Here is a 25387-nt window from a genome sequence, read left to right as displayed (position 1 = left end):
ACACTAGATTCCAGTTGGAAATCAGAACTGTGTTCTGGAAGAGAGAACTGCGGTCATCACAGAGTGTGGCAGGTACAGTGGCAGTGGAAGATAACGGAATTACATGTCCATAAAGCAGTGCATATGCAGCTGTCCTTGAACTGGAGAAGAAGAAATGATGGATAGGTAGAAAACCTGCAGGGATACAAAGAAATATTTTCTGAAATGAAAAAGGTATTGGGTATTCAAGCAGAGAATCATTTCTGTCCATGTGGGCAGAGGTGGAGTTAGAGACTGCCTCACACCAACCTTACCTCCACGCTTTAGTAGCTGTGTGACTTGTTCAAGTTTCTCAGCTGATTTCTAGTTTGTAAAATGGGAATATTGAAAAGGCCAGCTTCATGGTTTGCTGGGAATGAGAATCTAATGAGTTAGGGACTTGGGGGAATCACTGGTATTAGAGATGGCTTGTATCTTGGCAAAACTCCTGAACATTAGGGGAGAATAAAAGTTCTGCAAGAGGAAGAAAATATTCCCCCGACTCCAACTTTTATAGAACATTACGCAATGCCAGACAACAAGGCAGAAAAGTCAGTAGAGGCTTATGGGGTGAGAAGTAACATGATTCAGGAATGTTGCTATAGCCTGACCATCTTCCAGGTACAAAGGAACTCAACAGGCTTTCTAAAAAATGCCTGGATCCAGAGACTGACACCTCAAGAAAGCAAACTGGGGAAAATGAGCCACTGACAAAGTTAAAGAAAATTTGAACTAGAAAAATGGAAAGCTCTGGCAGTGGTCATTAAAACTATGGAAATGTAAAACAAGGTGAAATATTTGAAGCAGTTATGGTTACCTAAAATATATCTCATACTTTATAACATAGGAAAAATAAAGCTTTTTTCTTTTTTTCTTTATGAAGAAAAGTAACTACCCAACTGTGATGGGCTGCAGAAAACTGTTTTATAACAAACATCAGGAAGTGAAGAGGGGAGGAGGAGCACGTGAGAGCTCCGTGTTCTCCCAGGTCTGCAGTGGGAAGTTGAGGGATGGCAGATTTATTGGAAAAGCTTATGTTTATATAAAGGTAAACCTAGAAGAACTAATAAGATAAAATCCTTCCAATTATAAAACCATGAAATGCAAAGCAAAAACAAAAGCAAATGTTTCCTATGGGTCTCAGTCTTTCTGAACACATTGAAGCGAACATGTCCATGGGCTTGGACTGAGGTCTGGGCACCTGGATCATAAACAGTGATGCTTTCTGAGAAGTCAGAATGGGTGAAGGTGGTGGAAGGGGATGGGCTACTATGTCCTTTCTGTTTATTTATTTTATTTTCATTGATTAAAAATTAGGAATACAGTGAGGGTGGTTGGCTCCTTTGTCAAAGATGAGATGGCTGGGTATGTCTGGAGTTGTTTCTGCATCTTCTAATCTGTTCCACTGGTCCTCAGGTCTGTTTCTTTGCCAGTACCATGCTGTTTTTATCACATTAGCTTTCAACAAAGAATCCAAACACCCTCACTGGAGGAAAGATAGCCTCTTTAATAAGTGATGCTGGAAAAATTGGGCTTCAACTTGCCAAAGATTAAAACTAGACCTATATTTCTCACCATGCACTCAACTAAAATCAAAATGGATCAAATATCTGAATATTAAAACAGAAACACTAAACTGGTTGGAACAGAGGTTAGGTAGAATTCTTGAAGACATTGGTGTAGGAAAAGATTTAATGAACAAAACCTTAGTTGCCCATGAACTAGCACAAACAGTCAACAAGTGGGATCTCTTCTTATTAAAAAGCTTCTGCACTGCAAGAGAAACCACCAGCAGTGTGAAGAGACAACCCACAATGTGGGAAAAAATCTTCACCTGCTTTTCCTCAGACAAAGGTCTACTATCTCGAATCTATAAAGAACTTAAAAAGATCAGACCTCCCAAATTTAAAGACCCAATCCAAAAATGGGCATCTGAAATGAACAGACATTTCTCAGACAAAGAAGTACAAATAGAAAATAAATACATGAAAAAATGTTCAACATCACTGGTCATTCGAGAGATGCAAATGAAAACAACGCTGAGATTCCACTTCACTCCAGAAAGAATGGCTGCTATCATGAAATCAACCAATAACAAATGCTGGTGGGGCTGTGGGGAAAAAGGAACCCTGCTCCACTGCTGGTGGGAGTGCAGACTGGTGCAACCACTGTGGAAATCAGTGTGGAGATACCTCAAAGAACTAGGACTGGAAGTTCCATTTTACCTAGCTATTCCCCTGCTAGGTATCTTCCCCAAAGAATTAAAAGAATCATACCACAGTGATATATGTGTATGCATGTTCATAGCAGCACAGTTTGTGATAGCTAAAACTTGGAAACAGCCCAAATGTCCATCAACTGGAGACTGGATAAAGAAAATGTGTTTTTTAAAATATAAAATGGAGCACTACTCAGCCATAAAGAATGAGAAACTCGAGACATTTATAGCTAAATGGATGCAAATTGAGGCGATATTCGAAATAAATAGGACCCACATGTGTAAATACCGAATAGTTTCTCTAGTGTGAGAAACTAAAAGTGTAAATAAGGACTAAAAGGTATACTAGATAATGTGAAATAGGAAGAAAAGGGGCAAAGGAGAAGGGGAAGTGGAAAGGGTAGGGAAAAAGAAAGAAGGGAATGGAATTAATTTGAGAAAAAGAAAAAATGGAAACAAAGTCTTTGTAGATTGGGAGGGAGGGAGGGGTTGAAGGGAGGGCAGGGGAATGGAGAAAAAAATAAGAACCAAGAGACATTATGTAAAGGTGCAAATTTCCAATGATGAATGTCATTATATTGTATACCTTAAATGTACCAATATAATTAATAAAAAAAATTAGAAATACAGTCCTTCATGGTGACAGAAGTCTGTAGTTTCAACACACCTGGAAGGCTGAGGCAGGAGGATTGCAAGTTTAAGCTCAGCCTGGGCAACTTAGTTGGACCCTGTTTTAAAATGAAAATGTAAAAAGGGCTGGGAATATAACCCAGTATGAAGGTTCTGGGTTCAATACCCAGCACCACAAAATAATAACAAACAAACAAACAAACAAACAAATAAATAAAAAAGAAAGAAAGAAAAGGAAGATAAGAAACCACTAGGCATCTATCAAATATATTTTCCTGAATCGATAGTTTTTTACATTGTTTTTTATTTATTTCAGAATATTGTTTACAGACAAATATTATCAAAGTCTTCTTTAAAAATCCCTGTTTTTCCCCTTTCACTATTCTTTGAGATAGTTGCCATGAAGAACTTAATTTGTATATAGTAAAATTAAACACAAAATTGTATGTACGTATATATCCATGAACACAACAAGCATTCATGGTTGCAAAATATATTTGAAACTATGAGAACATTAAAATTGATAGAAAAACCATCAACTTGCAGTATTCTGCAAGATGCAATTGCTAACAATCATCTTCACTTAATTTTACCTTTCCTTATTCTTCATGTAGATTTCTGCATGCTTTATTTTAAACTAAATGAAATTGTTTCATTAAAGGAAAAGCATACTCAATATTGCTAACTACTATCAAATGGTGCCATTTCTAAACTGAGTAAGTAAATTTGTGTCTCCTCAAAATGGGTAAATTTCTAGGAAAATATCAATTTAACTACGTTGCAAGAAAAGGATCTTTAAACCCAAATAAACATACCTCATTTAAAATTTTAAGGGTAAGAGATATCTCTCCTACCCCATATAAACACACAAGGACACATACTAATACATATTTTCCAGGCAAATTATCTTTGTACTTTTTCAATGTGTTAAAGTCACAGAGAATAATATTTTTCTGATCCTTTTTATGAAATTGAAGTTAAATCTAAAATCTGAAAACTAACACAAAGACAAAACTACTGATCAATGCTTCTTAAGTACATCCTTGTAAAAGTCCAAATAAAATGTCAGAACTAAAATTCTGCAGTGCATTGTATATAAAATATATATATATATACAATATATGTAAATGATAGCATAGGTGACGTATGTGAACATTTATAACAAATTTTCATGTGGATTCATATGTATACATGTGTTTACTTAATCTACACATACACATGCAAAGTACATATATTGTTTACACATACATAAAACATTTTAAACATACACATATATGTAGCAAAGTGAGGGTTAGTTCAGAAATAGCAGACTAGTTTAAAAAATAAAAAAATACTAATTGTAGAATTGAAAGACTCAATCCTTTTTGTTACTAAGAATTAAAAATAATAAAATCAAAGGTCAAGATAATATTTTAAAGCCAAGCATTTTTAAGTTCTGCTGCATTTTAGGGAGTCCATTGTCAATATTTACTGGCTTTAAAAATAAGTTTAAATCATATATGTGTGTGTATATATATATATATATATATATATATATATACACACACACACACACATCTTTTCACTAATCAGAATTAATGTGTATTAAAGTACACTGTGTATTTTTCAGGAAATAGAAGACCAAAGATAAATTTGGAATCAAATTGTGCCAGTAAACACTTCTTCAGTGTCTTGTTGTATCGCTAAAGAAAAGATCTGAAAGGAAGTTTGAACTGTTATTCAGGGAAGAATTTGGTATTTGGGTCCAGGCAGGTGAAATCTAGATTTCAAAAGTACTTGGCAAATATGGGATGATAAGGATCCATTCTCAGATACCATGTGACCTGATAATTGCATTTCCAGGTATATATAAGGTGTGACCACAAAATGTGGTATAAATTTAAAGTTTCTTACATTGCCATTAATCTCTGTCAAAATACTTTCCCTCATTTCAAACATACATCTCCCATCACTCTTGCCACTTCTTGTGTTTTAAATTTATTTTACTATTTATTAGTGTATGTTTGCAAAATATAGTGATTACATTCAGTTTGGGGATATAATATATACACATATTCCTTCTTGATCAATTTTATTCCCCTGTGCTCCCCACCCTTCCCTCTCCGTCTTTCCCTAGATTCCCTTCCTCGTCACTTTCTGAGCAGCTCTGGAGTTCTCTTTCCTGTGTGTCTTTAGCTGTGCTGTCCTGGCTGCCTCGATGTCCTGCATAGGTGCAAACTGTTTCCCTTTCATGGTCATTGTGACTTTGGGGAAGAGCCAGAATCACACAGTGCCTGATCTGGTGACTAAGGTGGATGAAGACACAGCCTCATGTTTTTACAACTGTGACTTTCCATTGGATGGTACTTAGCAGCAGCAGTCACTGTATTTTTTTATCACACCTGGTAAATACCCTTATGAAAGAGGACTCAAGAGCTGCTGCAGAAAGTGGCAAAGAAGATGAGATGAATGTGTTCAAAGTAAGGGGGAGTGTTTTGTGGGAGATTAATGGCCATGTGTCTCTACTGTAATAAATTTTTGAAAATTTAAACACATACCATATTTTTTAAATCAACCTGTGTACTGTACATTCTAAGGGAATTGAAACCACATTTACACAGAAACTTATACCCAAGTGTTCATAGCAGCATTATTCATAATAGTGGGAAGGGAGAAATAACCCCAATACCCATCAACTGAAAAATGGGTAAATAAAATATAGTGTGCGTATGTAATGAAAAATTGTTTGGCCATAAAAGGAAATAAAGTACCAATAAATGTAATAATATAGATGAATCTAAAAAATATTGTCCTAAGTGAAGGAGGCCATGTATGGAATGATTCCATTATATGAATGTGAAGAGGAGGCAAATCCACTGGGGAGCAAGGGCCTGCGTTGTTGGGGGCTGGCCTGGGGAGATATGTGGAGGGGCTGCCAGGAGCACAGGGCTTCTTTGGGGGTGACAAATATGTTTTAAAATTAAACAGTAGTGACTGTTGCACAACTCAGTGAATTTGCTAAAAGATCAATGAGTGGTATAATTTTAAAGGGTGAATGTTATGATGCATAAATTATATCTGGATAAAACTATTATTTATTATCATTTAAATAATTCTGAAGTCAATTTTAATATTACCTGATTGGCCCATTGCAAAATACATGCAGAAGGATAAATAGCTAAGAATGGTCATTTATCTTTGAAGAAAATAATTTGAAAGGACTTAACTACAGAAAAATCAAGATTTTTTTTTACAGTAATTAAGAGTATGGTGTGGTATTTGTTCAGTAATAGAAAAAAATATACTCATGTTACAATATATGAAGTCAGATTGACATGTGCATGGAAGCTTATCATATGAGCAGTGACATTTAAATCATAAGCGGAAAAAATGATCTAATACTTATCACAAAAATTCACTCTATATAGGAGAAAAGTGATATCCCTACCCAAGATTATATAAAATAAGTTCACTGCAGATGATTAAAACTTAGAAAGCCACCAACTTTTATTCACTTAGAAAAACTGATTGCAGATAACATTATGATGCTAAGCAAGGCACTGAAGAATTTCTTTGAACATAATTCATAATGAAAAAATATTAAAATTAACTAACTTAAAATGAAAATTATTATGACTAAAGAAAATGCAGATTTTTTAAAAAGCTATAAAAGGACAGAAGTCATTTGCATTCATACAAACAACACATGACTGATAATGAATATTTAAATTATACTTCCATAAGCATTACTAGAAAGCTGATAACTCAGTGGAAAAAATAATTTTCAGGAGAAGAAACTTGAATTGCTAATAATAGTATAAAGTTTTGTTTAATCTTATTGGCAGACAGCAAAATAAGACATGACAAATACCTCAGTGATCAGATTAAAAATAGCTGCAAGTCTAATAACACCAAGTGATGGTGAAGAATGGGGAAAGGATCTCTCTCTCTCTTTTTCTTTTTTTTTTGTACTGGGGATTGGACTCAGGACCTTGCACTTGTGAAGCAGGCAACAGAACCACTGAGCTAAATCCCCAGCCAGGAAAGGATCTCTTAAACACTGTTCATGAGATATCATGTCCAACCATTTTAAGTAACAATTAGTTGAAAACTATGTTAACCATATCTTTCAACTAGAGCATTTCAAGTGAGTTATCTATGTGTATCCTTGTGGTTTATAAGAGAAACTACTAGAAGCACATCAATTCTTTATCATCACAATAATGATGGACAAATAAAATACAGTGATCTCAGGGAAAGGAGCACTATTCCTCAGTTGAAAGGATAAAAGAGCCATGCATTACTATTGATGAGTTTGTTAGTATAAAGTTGTTTATTATCCTGCTACAATCTTTTCTTTTTAATTTTAGGATTTGGATGATCTGTTTTCTCCTACAATGCTGTTAAGGACAGTATGATCTTTTCCACTCCAATATTGGAAATTTGTGTGAGGGGGAGTTGTCTTTAATGTCCTGTTAGAAATTTACCAATTTTATTAATTTCCATAAATAATCAATTTTGATTTTTTTTCTTTTTTCTTTTGTTCTGCTTTCTTTTTAGTTAAATTTGAATCTTATTTTTACTACTTTTCCTTCTGCTTTATGTTGGTTTTAGTTGTATTTAGTGAGAGAAAAAGAATAGCTTATGTTTGCTTCCTCAAGTCAGTACAGAAAACACACACATGCAAATGGACAAAAGTCGTGAATAGGCATTTTAGAGTAAAGGACACACAAATGGCCAGTAAACATTTAAAAAACTATGAAAAATTAATCAGTCAAACAAAAAGCCTATCAAGTTAGTTGGTTCAGGAAAAAGACATATATAAATATTTTAATACTAAATTTATTGTGACATCATAAGATTAATACAAGTTACCTTTGGTCTCTACAATTACAAGAAGTGCTCAAAGTGGTGGCCATTTGCTTCCAGACATTTATTAGTACAGTGCACTGCTGCTGGGTAACCTTGGTCACTAGATTGCTGTACATGCATTTTCAATTTCTTTCCTAAGGGCCAGCAGTGCAGCAAGTTTTCTGTAATATGTGACATCTTCTAGGGTCCCCCATATGAGGGTAACATCATCTATTGAAAAAAGATCATACTATTTTTCTTTTCCTGAAGTGTGTATACATTTTTTGATGGACTATACACACTTCAGCAGTTGACTGTACTACTAATAATTTATATTATAATAATATTGTACATTGATATATATATAAATATATCAAAAGGTTAGCACAAATGCACTCTTGAGAAAAAACTAAAATGTCTTTCCATGGACAGTGGAGTAATTGTTGTGATTTTACAGTTTTCACTGGAATTTTGTGGTTCGGTGACCAGTTCTGCCCTAATTGGAAACGAGACATCAGAGATGATGCTAACAGACCATAGGTGCTGTATGATCACAAAATATGGTGAATGTTTAAATAAAAATGCCAGAACTGCTGCAGAAAGTGGCAAGAATGATGGGATAAGGGTGCTCAAAGTGAGGGGAGGATTTTGAGGGGGATTCATGGGAAAGTGTCTTTTACTGTAACACATTATTTTAAATTTAAACATTCACCATGTTTTTGTACCACACTTTCTAATATTGAGTGAAAGGATACTACAAAAATGAGCACAGAGTATTATTTCATTGATATCAGGTTCCAGAAGCAGGCCAAATCTGTCTGTGATGAGCAGAGTGAGAATACAGGTTATGGTGGGAAAAGGGGCATAACAACTGAAATGGGGCATCAGGGACCCACTGGAGTCCTGGCAATGTTCCCTGTCCCAATTTCTGTGGTTAACATGGAATTGTTCCTTTAGTAAAATTTGTCAAGCAATATACTTAGGATTTTTACACCTTGCTGTAGTCCTTACATTTTGGTTAATTTTTAGAAGCTCTGTAAAGTCACTTCAGTCTTCAGAGCCTTTGCACTTAACTACTTCCCAGCTCTCTCTCTCACACACACACACACACATGCACGCACACACACACACACACACACACACACACACACACACCCACCATCTTGCTAAGTCACTAAGTTGCCCAGGCTAGGCTTGAGCTTGCCATCCTCGTGCCTCAGCCTCCCAGAGTGCTGAGATTACAGGTGTGTATCCACATTTCTGGCTACATATATGCCCTTGGATGATTCCCAGAGTCATAGTGGAAAGATGAGAATTGGGATTATAAGACTTCAAGTAATTTAGTTAGGGCTCACAGCTTGTTGTAGATCTTCTGACTCAAAATTGTGTTTTCTCATTACTCTCTTAGTGCTTCATACTTCATTTTGCAGATGATTGTGTTTTGAGGACAGGCTGCCATAATTTGAGTCCATTTCATTAATGAGATCATATCTGCATATGCCCAGGGTCCTCAGATGTGTCCAACATGACCTGAAGCCTCAAGCAGGCAGGAAATGATAGGCACTGGAAGAGTTAAATTGTAACATGGCCAGAGATGCAGTAGTTCAAAGCCCTTGCCAATAACTCTGTATTATGAGCAGCATTTTCAGAGTAAAATTACACTATCTTAGAAAGTGAATGAGGCAGATGACTGGTGATGTCATCAAAGTAATCACTGCTAATGAACATATGCCTTGGGGATTGCCTGATGCCCCACTGACAGGAACAAGTGTATCTGTTTTCTGCGAATCTATTTGGATTATTTACAAGACATTTTGAAAGTTGTAAAAGCATAATGCAAGAAAATAAGCAGATCAAAGTTTGAATATAAACCAGGGATGTCAAGAAGGGAAATGTGCTATCTCTTGCATAATGGGGACTTTGACAAGAGTCTGAAGGACAGCTTTACTAGGGGCACAGGAAGAACATATTTAAAAGGTCACACTTCCTCCAAAATAAAATAAAATAAAATAAATAAAATTGGAAACATGATTTTATTTCCACAAGGGAGTTAGGAGTAAGCTGGTGATTAACTGGGAGACATGGCGCATCCTATTCTGGGTGGGGCCTCTGTCAGCAATGGTCCTTGAGCAGGTAACCTGTTATCTGATGGCTGATGATCACCCAGACTCAGGCTTCTTCCCTTCCTCTTCCCTACATCCTGTGGCTTTGCATTCGACTGTCCATTAGCATCTTCCCCAGAGGGTGAGCAGCACAAAGAGAAAGACACTAAGAGTCTCCTTAATCATGGGGCTATTTGTAAGAATTGGTACAGTAGAAAGAGGAGAGATCTGCCTTCATGGCTGCAGAGGAAATATTCAGTATAGGGAAAGATGACTAAAATGTTGGTGGAATAGTGTGCACAGGTTTATGTTTAAGTACAAAGTCTTGGTTCCACTGGGCCAACTGGCTAGTGAGTCTGTTGGCCACAAATATCTTGGGTATATGCTGGCCCCATGAGATGTCTCAAACCCTTGCATGGCCACCCAAAGAGCTTGTATGAAATAGGACCAACATATTGTGAAATATGATCTGAAAGATCTAGTCTCAGATCCTAGATACAAGGTCAGAGCCATAAACAAGCAAGAAAACATGTAGCGATGAACCATAAAGGTCAGAGACAAAGCCAATGTCATGATCCTATGGAGTTCATGCTTGAAAGGACCCCATATTGGTTATGCTTTGCTGTCACCATAGTAAATTTCCTAATATGTGGATTTGTTATGCTTCATGGGTGAAGTCATATGCCACAACAGAGCTGGCTTGTGAGCTGTTATATATAATAAGCATGTCTGCTGTCCTCTGCCACCCTATGCCCTTAGAGTGTTTGAGATGCCTCATTAGCACAGAATTCCATGGAGATTCCAATTCATGGGAACCAAGAGAGGCTCAAAGCAAGAACAGGGAAAAGTGTTTTATTCCAAGTACACAGAAGGAGTGTGCAGAAACCCAAAAGGCCTTACTTCTCTTTCAAATCAGAACTTGTTTTAAGTGTAGGGGAAGAAAAGCAATGACATTTGTTTTGATTACTTCCCTCATAACTGGGACAAATTACCTGTCACCTACAACTTAAGAAGGAGAAATTTATTTTGGGTCACTGTTCAATCCATAGTCAGCTGGCTCCTAGGCAGGATGGGTTGGTGGAGCTGCTCAAGGCATGGTGGACAGGAAGCAGAGAGTCAGAGAGGGCCTGGGAAAGGAGATGTAACCTTCCAGGCCACACTCCCAGGACCACCCTTCCAACCAGACCCCACCTCCCAACAGCAAGTCAGCAATAAATGCCTGAAATCCAAATACCTTCCAAAGGTGCCACCTGTGATCACATGAGACTTTAGGAAGTCATCTAGAAATAAACCATAACAACATCCTAAGAAACAATTGTATCTTATTATATCTTTTCCCAGTTGTGTTACTCCCCTGAATTAGTCAATCATACACAACTGGAGTATCTTCTATCTGAAACACTTGGAACCAGAAATGCATTTTCTTAGATTTTTCAGATTTTGGAATACTTGCATTTACATAACTAGGTATCTTGGGAATAAGACCCAAGTCTAAGCAAAAAAATCATGTTTGTTCTGTAGACACCTAATGCATAAAGATGGAAAGTAATTGTATACAACATCTTTAATAATTTTGTGCATGACACAAAGTTGTATGGTGTGGCATCACAAGGTATGTCATGTTAGCTCTCAGAAGTTTTCAGATTCTGGAGCATTTCATATCAGAGTTTTGGACTAGGCATGCTCAGCATGTATGATGGAAAAGAAAATGATGAAGTGAAAGGGAAAATAATGGGCAAGACACATTGCTGTCTCCTTCAGCCTCTTCCTTTCCGTTAGTAAGTTCAAAGGTAGAGTGTTGGGAAAACTTTCGTGAATCAAGAAGGGAAATTAAAATAACAGAAACAAGAGACAGTGGAGTTAGTTTTGTGCAGATTTCCACAATTCCAATGAAAATATATGGATACAGGAGCTACAGCATCTGGATGGTGCTAATGCAGTGGTTCTGTGAAAGAGTTACGTACTCCTGTGTTTACATTTAAAACTTGCATTGCACACAGGAAGTTTTCCTTTACTTACAATGGCATCAAATAGGAAAAAAAAAAGTTTGGTGTGGAGCGACGTGTCAGTAGTCCCAGCCTTCTGGGAGGCTGAGGCATGAAGACTGCACATTCAGACCCAGCCTGGGCAGCTTAGCAATTTAGTCAGAGCTTGTCCCAAAATAAAAATAAGCAAAGGACTAAGGATGTAGCTTATTGCAAAGGTCCTGGGCCCCATCCCTAGTGATAAACAAACAAACCCACACCACAAGTACGGACTCCATAGAAGACAGAAAAATCTTTATATTTATACTTCTAGTGGCACTTCTCTTGTTAGTTTTGCAACCAGGGACCCCATATTCTCCTTTCATATTAAGGTCAGCAAATCATGTCACCCATTCTGGTCAGGAGCAAGATCAGTTGTAGAGTTATGGGTGGCTGAGGCAGGTAAGTCAGAGAGAAAATAGCCAGCCACATCTATGTGCATGAAATCCCGGACTCAAAGCACACCTGAGAGTGTCTTTCCTACACTCACATATCATGGCTTCCAACACGCCACTTAATTTCATCCTGACACTTTTTGTGGATATTTTATTAACAGATTAAAAATGTATTAGGTTTTATTATAGAAAGAGGAAGAATAACAATCTAATCACTCCAATCTGGCAGCCATGTTTACTTCAAGGGACAGTTTGCTTCACTTTTTCGCTAACTTCTGGCTCCTGATTCTTACCCCAGGTTCACCTTTATTGATGATAAAGCATGTTTGGGTCCACTCGATTGGCTTGGAAGCCACCCATAGAATTGGTGGAGCATGGGTCTGAGTGTGTCTGGATGGGTCACGGAGGTGTGATCCTGAGTAGCGCATCTTGGGCATCCCCCACCCTGGGCCACAGGTCAATACCTGTTGGTAGCTTGTTAGGAACCAGGCCACACAGCAGGAGGTCGGTGGCCAGTCAATGAGCACAGGTTCCTCTGTGTTTCCAGACACTCCCCATCACCTCACCACCACCTGAGCTCCGCCTCCTATCATTTTGGAGAGGCATTAGATTCTCAGAGGAGCACGAGTCCTACTGTGAACCTCACAGTCAAGGAATCTAGGTTCGATACTCTTTTGAATCATCTCTAAACTATCCTCCCAATCCCTGTCCATGGAAAAACTGTTTTCCATGAAGCAGGTCACTGGGGCCAAACAGGTTAGGGACTACTGCTTCTGGTCCCTCCCCTTCCTCTCTGGCACTGTTCCCCTGGTCTGCTTCCTGGATGCCATGAACTGAGCAGCTTTGCTTCTCCATGTCCTTCTGCCTTGATCTTCCTGCCTTGGAGCAGCTGACCATGCACTGAATCCCCTGAAACTGTGAGCCAAATTAAACTCTCCTCTTTGACATTGTGGGTGTTGGTACTGTGTCCCAGCATTAAGAAAGCCGACTAATACAGCCTCAGAAGTGTCTACTCTATAAACACAACCCTTGGCTCACCCTTTTGCACTTGGGCAGCCAGGACTCCGTCACTCACTGCCGTCTGTGGCACAGCGGTGTGTCAGCACTTCCTCTCTGGGGAATATCATTTGGACACCCTCAGCCTTGTCTTCCACCCAGGAAAGACAAAGGTGACAGCTTTGTGATGCAGCTGCCTATGGCATGTCCCTGCTTCCCTATGTCCTCTTCCACTGTCCATAGAATATTGTCAGGGGCTCCTTAGAAGACAATTCGAGGCATGATGACATCACCCAGCATTTCTAGCATCTCCTCATAAGTATTCATGTAGACAATTTACTGCTTTCTACACAAGAAAACATTGAAGGGCCTCAGAAATCTGCTGGAAATAATCCCCTCCACCCAGATTTCTCTGCCTATTAATATTCCACCCATAATTTATCCAACCAACACTCATTCAGTAAGTGCTGTGTGTCAGCCTTTCAAGGTTGGAGGTCTCTAGCTTTTTCAAGCTTTCCTTGGAAGTGTCCTTATCTGAGCTCACAATAAAATTGGAACATTATCTAATTATAGCATAGTTTGAGTAGCATTCATATCATACATGGTTTTGTTTCTTCCCCATACTGGATTTGGAGCAGACATCTTGGTATCATGGCTACCTGCATGGTAGATGTGATAGATCACATCACAATAACCAGATCAACTTTCACTGACTAGGTCATTTTGAAATCACTCTTCTATGTTCTAAGGCATTAATAGTTTACTTTTCAGATGCCTTGTTTATAAAGAGAGATAGTTTCTTGTGCACTGATAATTATTCTGAGAATTTTTGCACTCCTCAGGGAAGATCTATTCAGAATCAGATGATAATTGTGTGTTTCAATAGAAGGGATAAGACTGGTCCTGCTGAAGATGGAAAGAATCCCAATTTCCCACCTGGCTCTCCCTCAGGCAGAGTCAAACATGGCAGTCATAGACATGGGTAATTGCTCCCAGCTCCAGCTCCAGCTCCCATGAAGGAAGGACTTCCCTCAGCTCCAGCTTTTGGTAGAGCTAATAGGACGCAGGCTCCACTGTGCTACTTCTTTCAGGGGTTATTCAAGGTCATTCCAAGAGGAATCCACATCCAGTGGCTGATCAAATTAGGCACCACAGCCCAGAGATGAGCAATTATGATAATTTCAGTTCCAGAGTTTTGCACAAAGTGACCTGAGGTTGTGCATGAATGGTAGATCAGGTTTCTCCATCCACTCCTGCTTTTTATATCTTCCTTGCATGGGGATGGACAATAAAGATATCTAATAAATCTTCTGAAAATTAAACTGCATCTCAGTGTTTACATCCCAGTGAATCTAGGTACAAGAGTTGATTGAAATATACACTGAATGTTTAAAATTAAAAACTGATCAAAGTAAAAGACACATTGCCATTAATCACCATCAAAATCCTCCCCCTTGCTTTGCACACACCCATCCCATCATCCTTGCCACTTTCTGCAGCAGCTCCGGAGTCCTCTGTCCTGAGGGTCTTTATAAGGTGTCATTAAAAAATATAGCGAATGCTGCTGCTGAGCATCATGCAATAGAAAGGCAGCTTATAAAAACATGATGCGGTGTCCTCATCCACCATTCACCGGATCTGGCACTGTGTGACTTCTATCTCTTTCTCAAAGTCAAACTGACCATAAAAGGGAAACATTTTGAATCACTTCAGAACATCAAGGCTGCTATGACAGTGCAACTAGAGACAGTAGTGTCCTTCATGAGAGCCAGGCTAAGATGGGAGTTTGGAGCTGGGTTACTAGATAGCAGCTGGTGATTAAGATATTAGTCACACGTGGTTGGTGGAGCACAGTTTTCCTGGCACAAAGTGGCACCCATTTGTTAAAACATTCACCAGAGATGCTTTGGAATGGGACACCTGTGGGAAGGAATGCAAAAGCTGGGGAGATACCTCAGGCATTGGAGAAGAATGGGGGGAACAGGAACCACAAGGGCAATGAGACTGCATGACAACTGTTAAATTCTGTTCATGGCCTAGAAATACATGAAAACATGGCTAAGAGTGATTAAAAGGCCAGTGTGAAAGCCAGAGGCTCTCAAAGCTCCTCATGTACAGCAGCATCAGGGAAGAGAAAGATGGAAGTAGCCCATGACGTGGTCATCATGGTAACTGAGCTGTAAGAAAGAGTAAAGTCTTAACCAAGGCCTGCTATACCAGGTGAAGGTCTTGTTGGGAAGAATGAGACCCTGACACACGAAAGGAAGGACACATATGGGTTGATGCCCTGGAAAGGTCTAAATTTCTAGATTCCTGCAAATCACTAGAATTGGCCTTACCATTTGTTTTAACCCATCTAGAGCTTGCCCCTTGCAAGATATCAGGTACCAAAATCAAGGTTTGTCCCGTGTTTCAGTTTAGATCTATAATATTCCCCTAAAGACTCCTGTTTCACATGTGGGGCTTTTGGAAGGTGATGCTCCTTGGGGCCCTATATTCATCCATTGATGAATTCATAGTTGAATGTACTGTGAGGAGTTGGAGCCTGGTCAGAAGAGGTGGTTATTGGGGCTTCACCTGGACTCCTCCCTTCTCTCTCTGCTCCCTGACGGCCACAGGTTGAGCAGCTTTCCCTTTTCCACCATGCTGCTTCTGTGTTGGAACCAGCTGAATAAGCATGGACTGAACCCTCTGAAACCATGGGCCAAGATAAACCTCTCTTTCTTTAAATGGTGGGTGTTAGATATTTTGTCCCAAGGACAAGGAAGTGACTATGATAAGAAGTAAGTTACACCATAACCAAGTCAGGAATTTGAGGGGCATGGTGAAGGAGGAAAGAAAACTGTAAGAAAGGCCTGTAAGATCCAGGAGAGGGGGGCTGGAAAGACACAAGGGAGCAGATGGGAGACGGGGGATCAGACCTAAGAGTGGATAAGGAAGGCTCTCTACCAGTGGTTTAGTGATGTGGAAGTGTACTCCAAAGACAAGGGATTCACTGCTTAGCAAAAACTCTGCAAGCTAGTGCATACTCATTTTTAGGGTATATAAACTAATTCCTAGAAGCATGGGAAAAGTAATGCCCAGAGAAGGGAGGGATAAATGCTGGATCCACAGTATCTGCTGGTTGAAAAATTGGACTGAAAAGCCTCAGGAAATGGGTAGGCTGAAGGAATAAGCAATGTACAGAAGACCAGTATGTGACTATGTTCTATGAGAAATCCCAGAGCAGATGAGAGATGTCCAGGTGGCAGAGGTGCCAACATGTCTTAGATCTAAAATATCCCCCTAAAATCTCATGTGTTCAGAGCTGGGGCTTTTGGAAGGCGATGGGATCATGGGAGCAATATACTTATCAATTATTCACCCATTGATGAGTTCACAGCTGAGTGTGGCAGGTCATGGTCTATCAGTGGTGGATCTTTGCAGGAGTGGCTGACAGCAGGAGAAGACTACAGAGCAATGAGAGTGATAGGTTCCCTACTGAGGCCCTGTAGCAGCATTTAATGAGTGAAACCCAGGACGACACAATGACTGTAATAAGTAGCAAGATGATAGTGGCAGACAAAAAGAGTCCTTACCCACAGGGAGTAATAAGTGATATGCAACAGGACAGTGATCCTAGGGTCAGTATGTAAGGAACAGTAGTAAGAGTAATGATACTCAACTTACATCATTAGAACAAATCAAGGGTGGGTGATCTGGTGGGATAAAGCAGTCGCCTCTATTCACACATTACGATCCCCTGCACAGCTTCTGGACCTGAGCCATGCCTGTACTGACAACTCACTAGATAAAGAGGAGGACAGAATAAGGAAGCCTGCGACACCACAGTGAGCTGCATAGGGGTCCTGGTGGTATTTCCCCAGTACTTCTCCAAAGGGCTTAATAGATATTTCCTCAGGTGACTTTTTACTAGAAGGGTTCAAGAAGAGGAAAATTCAAGTTGACACTGATACCAGAAACACAATCATCATGGCCCGTGCTGAAGTGGAACCAAGGAAATAGTTGGAATCTCGCCAATCTCTGACTAATTATAGGCATAAAAACCTGCTCCTTTTTCCATACTCTCCTAATGCTGCTCATTAATAATTGCAAGATAATAAATCAAAAGCAATATCACATTTCAAGGGTGTGTTAAAATGAGTTTCAGTGGTAGGTGTCTAACTGATGCACAGGGGTTACTTAACAAATCTCTGTTGAATTCGTCAGTCCGGCCCCACTCAGAATAAAGTAAACTTCAGAATACCTTGGATAATGCACTTGGAAGAGGACAGTGCACTCCTATGAACTGTACCACGTTCCACAGTAATCACAATTGAGGCTCTGTTCCAGGTGGGATATCTTTGATGGAGCAGATCAACATGGTTTCAGTACAAGGCTTGTGGCCATTACTTTCTATCTCTACCAGAAAAGAGGAGCAAAAATACCTCATATTTACAGCGAATGGGCAAAACTAGATGTCTGCAGTTGCATCCCAGAGCGATGTCCATTCCCTGACTCCCTTGTTTTATCAATAATTCACTCTGATGAAGTCCTGGCTAACTGACATGCATTGAACATTGCATTGACCCTCTACACTGGGACATCACCAGGCTAACTGGGTCAGTGGAACAAGGTCAGTGGTGACCTTGTTGCAGACACAGAATCAGTATGTGCTGTACATCAACCTACCCCATAAACTTCACAGACTGCAAACATGGGCTAATGAAAGAAAATTTTTTAAAAATATAGAGAAAGGTTGGAAGGATGATAGGTCGAGAAGAGTGCACGGAGGACAGGGAAAGGCACAGGAAAGAGAGGTAAATGCTCTCTTTCAAGTGCTGAATTTTTATTAAAATGTGATTTGGTGGAAGGTTATCAGCCTGGTCACTGGGGTGTCCCCAAAAGGAATGGCTATGTTTGCCTTAGAGGTGTTACTGGGTATCAGCTCCTTTAGTACTAATGACATCTTCTTGATCAATTATTTGCTAAATTTCCCTTTGGCTATTTTACCAAAAAATATTGTTTTCCTTGAGAAAAATATTTGCTGTTTTTACTTTTCCCTATGAGCACTCTGACTCCTACTAGTCAGAATTCGGTCTTGCTCTGCATGCCAACTACTGCAGAGCTTGCCCTGAATTACATTTCTGTCATGTGTGCAGAGTGATCTGACATTCATCTTGCATACTAACTTCCCCTGGATTCATTATATTTTCTGACCTTCATTTTTCTTTTCTCCACAATGTCTTCATTTAAAAATCCTTACAATGGCTATATTTCTTCAGATCCTCTTCCATTATTTTGTTTTGGGATGAGGTCAGATTGAAAATAAACATATAAATAAATGTAGCATTGGACCATGAATAAATTTTGGAAGTGCACTTTGTGATTGCTTTGCTTGTTTACCCATCCCTGTCGCCATGGCTTCCCACTGGAGTATAAATTTGCAAACATCATGCAAATGTATTATTTGTAATAAAACTGACTAATGAGCATTAAAAGCCAATTATTTCTATACATCTGCTGGCAATGGCTGGCAATAATCATGTATCATTCAGATTTGTGGCTATGTGTTTGCCTTAGTAAGATTTTAATCACTCGTTAATTTACAGATTGCTGTATGCATCATGGGTGCCTGCATTCTCCAGACTTGCTCTGATGTATAAATCAGAGCTCTGGAGAACTTGGACCTGTGACAACACTGGCTTCCTTTCCAAACTGTGTCTTTGGACCAATGTCTACTAAAGAATCATAGAGGGGATCAGACAAAACCCCCGTAAAACATATTGAGTGCCATTGGTCCACTCTATTGAGCCATCATTTTATCATTTCCTTACCAGCACACACCATGCCTTTTTATGTGACTTTTTATATGTCCACCAATCACTTCTTGGGACCCCAGCTTCTCTGGAGGCAGGGTGCATGTGGGAGGGGCATGCATCTGCATTTAGGTAGAAGCGGGTTTAGAGCCTGTTGCCAATCCTTACTGGTTGCAAAGTCCAAGGCATATTATTTAATGTCTCTAAGTTCAGACCTATGAAAACGTATGTTTTTAACAGTAAAATGGTAATAATATTAGAAGTGAGAATTTTGATAAATAACAGGTGTGATTGTTAACTGTGGTGTCCACTTGAATAAGAAACACCTGACTAATTGGTTTAGCACAGTTCTGGGTGTGTCTGGGTGAGGACTTACTGAAGCCAGAAGCTCCACCCTCGGTGTGGGTGGCACCAACCAATAGGCTTGCAGCCTGGATAGAATAAAAAGGGAAAGAAGGAGGAAGTCTCCCATCTCCAGGCTTCCAGCATAGACTCTTCAGCTTTCCAGAGCAGACCCTTCCACTTCCAGACAGGACTCTGCAGTGAGCTCCAGGCCTTCCACTTCTGACTGGCTCCTCCAGCACTCCAACATGCAGCCAGCACTTCTGCACTCTTCCACATCTGACTCTGCAGGTGGCTATTGTGAGTCTGCCTTGTCAATCCCTGACAAATCATAGATATGCACATATATAGATTCTATTCTTCCAGGGAGCCTGACTGATACAGCAGGACAGCCTAGAAGGAGTTGGCCTCAGCTTAACAGGAATGAGTTTAGGACAAGATCGGTGACGGGACCCACTTGTTTCCCTGGAACAGAGCATCCTAACCAGATGAGACAGAGGCTGGGGACACTGCTCACCTCCATTCTGTGACTCTGTACCCCTCTGTCCAAGATGCACATCTATGTGCGTGACTGAACAATAAAATTTTTAAAAAATATTCTGTGTACTGAGGATTGAACCCAGGGCCTTCACACTGAGCTACATCTCCAGCCCTTTTTCTTATTTTTAAATTTTGAGACAAAGTCTTGATAAATTACTAAGTTGCCCAAACATGCAGAAGGGAGGGTGGCAAAACAGTTTTGCTGAGAAAGGACCATGTGGAGGGGTGAGGGGAAAGCATCCCACTGGGGCAGAACAGCACAAGACAAAGGTGCACTACGCACCAGACATTTGGCTTCCGGCACTGGCTAAGACAGGAAGTGGATGTTAAGGGTGACAGCCAGGTGGGGCGTAAAAGAGATCAGAGTGGCTGCACACCATGTCCAAGGCCAGTGGGGACCCATACACATCTCACTCCCATAGGAACAGAATAGAACAACAACAGCAGTGCCTCGGAACATACAAAACGTTCAAACACATGCCAAGGTGAGACTTACAGGGAAAGGTCTGGGTAAAAGCACATAGTTGAAAACAATTCAATTTGGCCATTAGAGAAGAGCACATTAAAACAACACTGAGGTTCCATCTTACCTCAGAAAGAATGACTTTCTTTCAAAAATCAAATAATAATGAATGTTGGAGAGGCTGTGGGGAAAAGGAACCCTTCTACATTGTCAGTAGGAACGTAAACTGGTACAACCTCTATGGAAACCAGCATGGAGAGTCCTCAAAACACTCTCAGCTATTGGTCTTTTAGGTATCTTCCCAAGAGTTAAAGATTGTATTATAATGGTGCATGCACATGTTTATAGCATCACAACTCATAGTAGATAAATCTTAGAAGCAGCCTATATGTCCATGAGCAGATGAATGGATAAGGAAAATGTGGTGTTTACACACAATGGAGTACTACTCTGCCATAAAGAGGGATACATTAGAGTCATTTGTAGAAAAATGGATGCACCTTGAGATCATAATGTTAAATGAAATAAATCAAACACGCAATCTTTTTTATAAATAAAGAGCAAAATACAAGATACATAATAGGAAGTAAAGAGACAGGTCTTTCTCAAATGGGAAGGTTATCAAGAGATGCAGGGAGGAGGAGAAAGGTGGGTAAAGAGATGGAAAAGGGAATTAAAATGTGTTATGTACTTGTACCAACTCTACATGAGGAAGATGAACTCGGTGTACTACAAACATGTACTAATAAAAGAGAATGGAAAAAATAACATACATCTACTCTGTATTCTCAGTATATGAGGAAATTCTGGTGGGATAAAGGGAGATGGAATTCGCATTGATCCGGATATAGATAAAGCTTCAAAGGAACTCGTAGGGTTAGGTGGAAAAAATGCAGTGAAACCAAAATACAATATCTTGGATTAAAATCTACATGGGAGGCAGCAAAAAGCTGTATTGATACTTAATGGATCAGTGATACACGATAAGATTCAGTCCTGTGAGCTAAGAATGATTTTTACAGTTTTAAAAGGTTGGGGGAAAAAAACCCCAAACAATAATAAAATATTATACTATAGAAAATTTATCTGCAATTTGAATTTCAGTGTCATCCATGAAGTTTTATTAGAACAACGGCACCTCTCCCCCTTCATTTACACAGGATCTATGGCTGATTTCTATACAATGGTAGAGTTCTCGGACAGGGATGGTAAGGTCCACAGAGCCTACAGTTTTTGCTAACTAAGGGTCTGCAGAGAAGCTGTGCAAGTTTCTAATGTGGGGATTGATTAGCCTGTGTCCAGATGTCACAAGGTCTGCCTTCTTCCCCTCCCTCCCTCCCTGCTCATTTCTCTCTGTCTTTTTTCTTTCTCTCTTTTTTCTTCTTATTGTGGGCTTATTATTCACTTGAAAATTAATCTGGCTCATTTGTTTTTTGGGTTTTTTTTTTGTTTTTTGCATTCCATTTAGGTTATTTTTTCCTCCCCATCTTATCAATTTGGTTCTTTTTCAGTTATTGGAAACAGTGCAGTTCCATGCAATATCAACATACAAAATCATATCTTTAGAAAGTGACACTTCTCTGCTATCAGTTCTACCTTGTTCCTCTCGGCCCATCCTTTCCACTGTTTTCTCACCCACTCTTGACAGTAAACAATGTCAGGAAGTTCCAGTGTATTCTTTCTTTGTGTGCTTGCCAAAAATTAGGACATATAAATTTTTCCTTATATCATCTTCTCTGTTATGTAACAGATGGCACACTACACAAGCTCTTTGCTTTCTTTTTCTTTCTGCCCACCTATATCCTGAAAATGAGTAAATGTCCATCCAGATCTCTGCGATTCATTTTTAAAGCTGCACAGCAACCCTGTACAGCTGCCATCATTTATTTAACTACATTTGTGTGTCTTAAGTGTGGGCTTGGTAGGTGGATTCCAAGATCCTGTAATTATGGACAGTGCTGCTGTAATAACCCTTTACATTTGCCTCTTGTACTGCTAAAAGTACACTGTTTCTTTTTTTATAGAAGAAAACATAAACTCAGGGCTGGACATGTGGCTCAGTGGTAGAGTGCTTGCCCTGAGTTTGATCCTCAGTACCAAAAAAATAAAAACTAAGCTCATAGAAGTTAAATTCTTGACCAAAGAATATAGCTCTGAAGTGTATAGAAACAGAAAATAAAAGAGGGATGCTTCCCTAACACAGGATGTGTGATTTCATCACAAGAAGAAGCTATGGTTTAGGTAAGAAGTGAGTTCAAAAAGCCTTGGGGCCAACATAGAATTCATTCATTCTACAAATATTTGCTGGGATCCTATCATGGATTGAGCATGGTTCTCAAACTGACCAGTAAACTAATGAACTTCAATCTCATAAAATGTATATTTTAAATGGGGAAAAGGGCAAACAATTTATGTACTCATATAGGTATAGTATCGTAGATTATTTTCAGTACTGTGGAGAAAATTAGGTAGAGAATGAGGGATTTCATGTGTAGCCAGAGGTTGCAATTTTAAATTTGATGAGCAGGAAAAGTAACACAGACAATATAAAAGTTGAATAAAGTCCAGTAATTGGATTAATGTGAATATCTTGAGGAAGGATAATTCAGACAGAGAAATAGCCTGGGCACTAAAATAGGAGCATCCTGACTGCAGATAAGGGAACCCAGGCACGGTGGTGTATGCATATAACCCCAGCATTCTGGGGAGCTGAGGCAGAAGGATTGCAAGTTCTAGCCCAGTCTGGGCAACATGGAGACTTAGTGAAACCCTGACTCAGAATAAAAGGTGAAAAAGGGGATGGGGAAGCACCTGGGTTCAGCTTCTCATACCACAAGGAAGGAACGGAGGGAGGGAAGAGAATAAAGGAGTGGTATTAGATCAAATTCTGTATTAATTCCACTTTAGGGGACTCTCTCCCAATATTTTATTTTTAAAGTCAGACTAGTATTTGGAGAACAGACATTAGCATGCAGTAAGCTCAGTAAATATTAGTACTGGATTCCATAGAAATCACTTAATGGAATTATTAACAAGAAGGCAAAGAAATTCAATCTAGCTATAGTTAGTCCTGGGCAGGGAGCGTTAGTTATGACTTCTTAAATCCCTCCCTTGTATGTTGTCACACACAGGCCTTTAAAAATCCCTTCAAGGGAGCAAAAGAAAAAGAGATTTACTTTGGGATGAACACGAGGAGTGAACGGAAAGCATGGCTTGGAAGCACGTTTCCCAGGAGGACGTCTGCGGAGCGGAGGAGGGAAGGTGAGGCCCGGGGCCCCTTCAGCAAAACCTGCCCAGGAGGGGGTCTGGGGTAGAGTTCGAGGTCCGCGCCCTCCAGCGCCCCTCCACGACCCCACTGCGGGTCCCCGGGCTCCCGCCCTGCAGGCTGCCTGGAGAGTCGCTGGCAGCGGGCGCTGCTCGGTAGGATATTTCTGCATCTTGAAAGGAAAATAAAGCAGAAATCTTTGAAATAGATGGATCTTTGCTACTTTCTGTGAAGTAAGGCGATTCAATGTCTCTTGGATTGTTTCTGTACTTCAGGAACCCAAGTTGAGCCACTCAGACCTGAGACGCAGTCTGAAACTAGTATCCGGTAGTGCTTGGTCGATGAGCCCACCCTTTCCTGGTCACCTCGATCTAGAGCCAGTGAAGTGCTATATTCCGTCGATGTTTCTATGAACTGCAAGTGGAAACAGGAAGAGGTTTCGACAATCTAACCTCTGTGCATCTTGCACAGCGTATTCCTACAGGAACACTGGTAACTATAAGAATTACTAATCTGGAAACCCTCACAGAAGAGCACCTGAAAGCTTTACAGGTTCAGCAAGTCAGCTCTTGAGGACATACTTTCCTGAAAGAGTGAGTGAAACTCTAATAAGAAATATTCTCTTTGGAGCGGTACGAGGGCTGAACTATCTGCACCAGAATGATTGCATTCATGGGAGTTTTAAAGCCAGCCATATCCTTCTTTCTGGTGATGGCCTGGTGACCCTCTCTGGCTTGTCCCATCTGCAAAGTCTGGTTAACCATGCATAGAGGCATAGGGCTGTGTTTGAGTTCCCACAGTTCAGCACATCAGTGCAGCCGTGGCTGAGCCCAGAACTGCTGAGACAGGATTTACATGGATATAATGTGAAGTCAGACATTTATAGTATCATAGCATGTGAATTAGCCAGTGTGCAGGTACCTTTTCAGGACATTCACAGAACTCAGATGTTGTTACAGAAGCTGAAAGGTCCTCCATATAGCCCAGTGGATCTCAGTATCTTCCCTCAATCAGACTCCAGAATGAAAACTTCCCTATCAGGTGTAGACTCTGGGATTGGAGAGAGTGTGCTTGTCTCCAGGGGAACTCAAACTGTCAACAGTGACCCACTGCACACACCATCCTCAGAAGCCTTCTCTCCTGCCTTCTTCAGCTTGGTGCAGGTCTGTCTACAGCAAGATCCTGAGAAGAGACCATCTGCAAGCAGGTCATTGTCCCATGCATCCTTCAAGCAGGTGAAGAAGAAAGCCAGGACTCCGTCCTCTGGCAGTTGCCTCCTGCCTGTAACAAGCCATCAACAACAAGGGCACCGGTGTTGCCTTGGCCAGAGCCCAAGTGTGGTTTTCCTGAGGAGCGAGGCCCAGCTTGGGAGTTCTAGGGCTGCCACACTGTTTCTGTCCTGTATACTTGACACTCTCCTCGCTGCTTCTTCTCCTGTATTTCTAGGTATAAATGCCAGAATTATACTTGAAAACACAGTTGGTGCACTGGAGAAGCTGTTCTTTAACCCACTTTGCTCATGGGGACATTGATTCACAGCCCTCTGCTTAGACCAGTGTGCTCTCACAACTCCAGGGAAATGTCAGCGTTACTAATCTAGCTACAGTTAATTGTTCTCATCTCATTTGGGTGTTTTTTTTTTTGGTACTGGGGATCGAACTTGGGTCCTTGTGCTTTCAAGGCAGGCAGCGGAACCACTGAGCTAAAACCCCAGCCCTGATTGTTCTCATCTCTTCTTGAACTTTTTCCAAGCTGTGACTACTTTT

At 40.1% G+C, this 25387-nt stretch overlaps 1 pseudogene; it reads left to right on the top strand.

Moving 5' to 3' along the window:
• Window positions 1–23564: 23564 nt before the first annotated feature.
• Window positions 23565–25061, top strand: LOC101705778 (STE20-related kinase adapter protein beta pseudogene; annotated as a pseudogene).
• Window positions 25062–25387: the final 326 nt, after the last annotated feature.

This window comes from Heterocephalus glaber, unplaced genomic scaffold (genome assembly GCF_053883595.1).
Source record: "Heterocephalus glaber isolate CG9 unplaced genomic scaffold, H.glaber_assembly_v1.0 deba00001724, whole genome shotgun sequence".
In the NCBI taxonomy this organism is placed as follows: domain Eukaryota; kingdom Metazoa; phylum Chordata; class Mammalia; order Rodentia; family Bathyergidae; genus Heterocephalus; species Heterocephalus glaber.
Note: the sequence above shows the minus strand (reverse complement) of the source record. Positions and strands in the feature narration are given on the sequence as shown.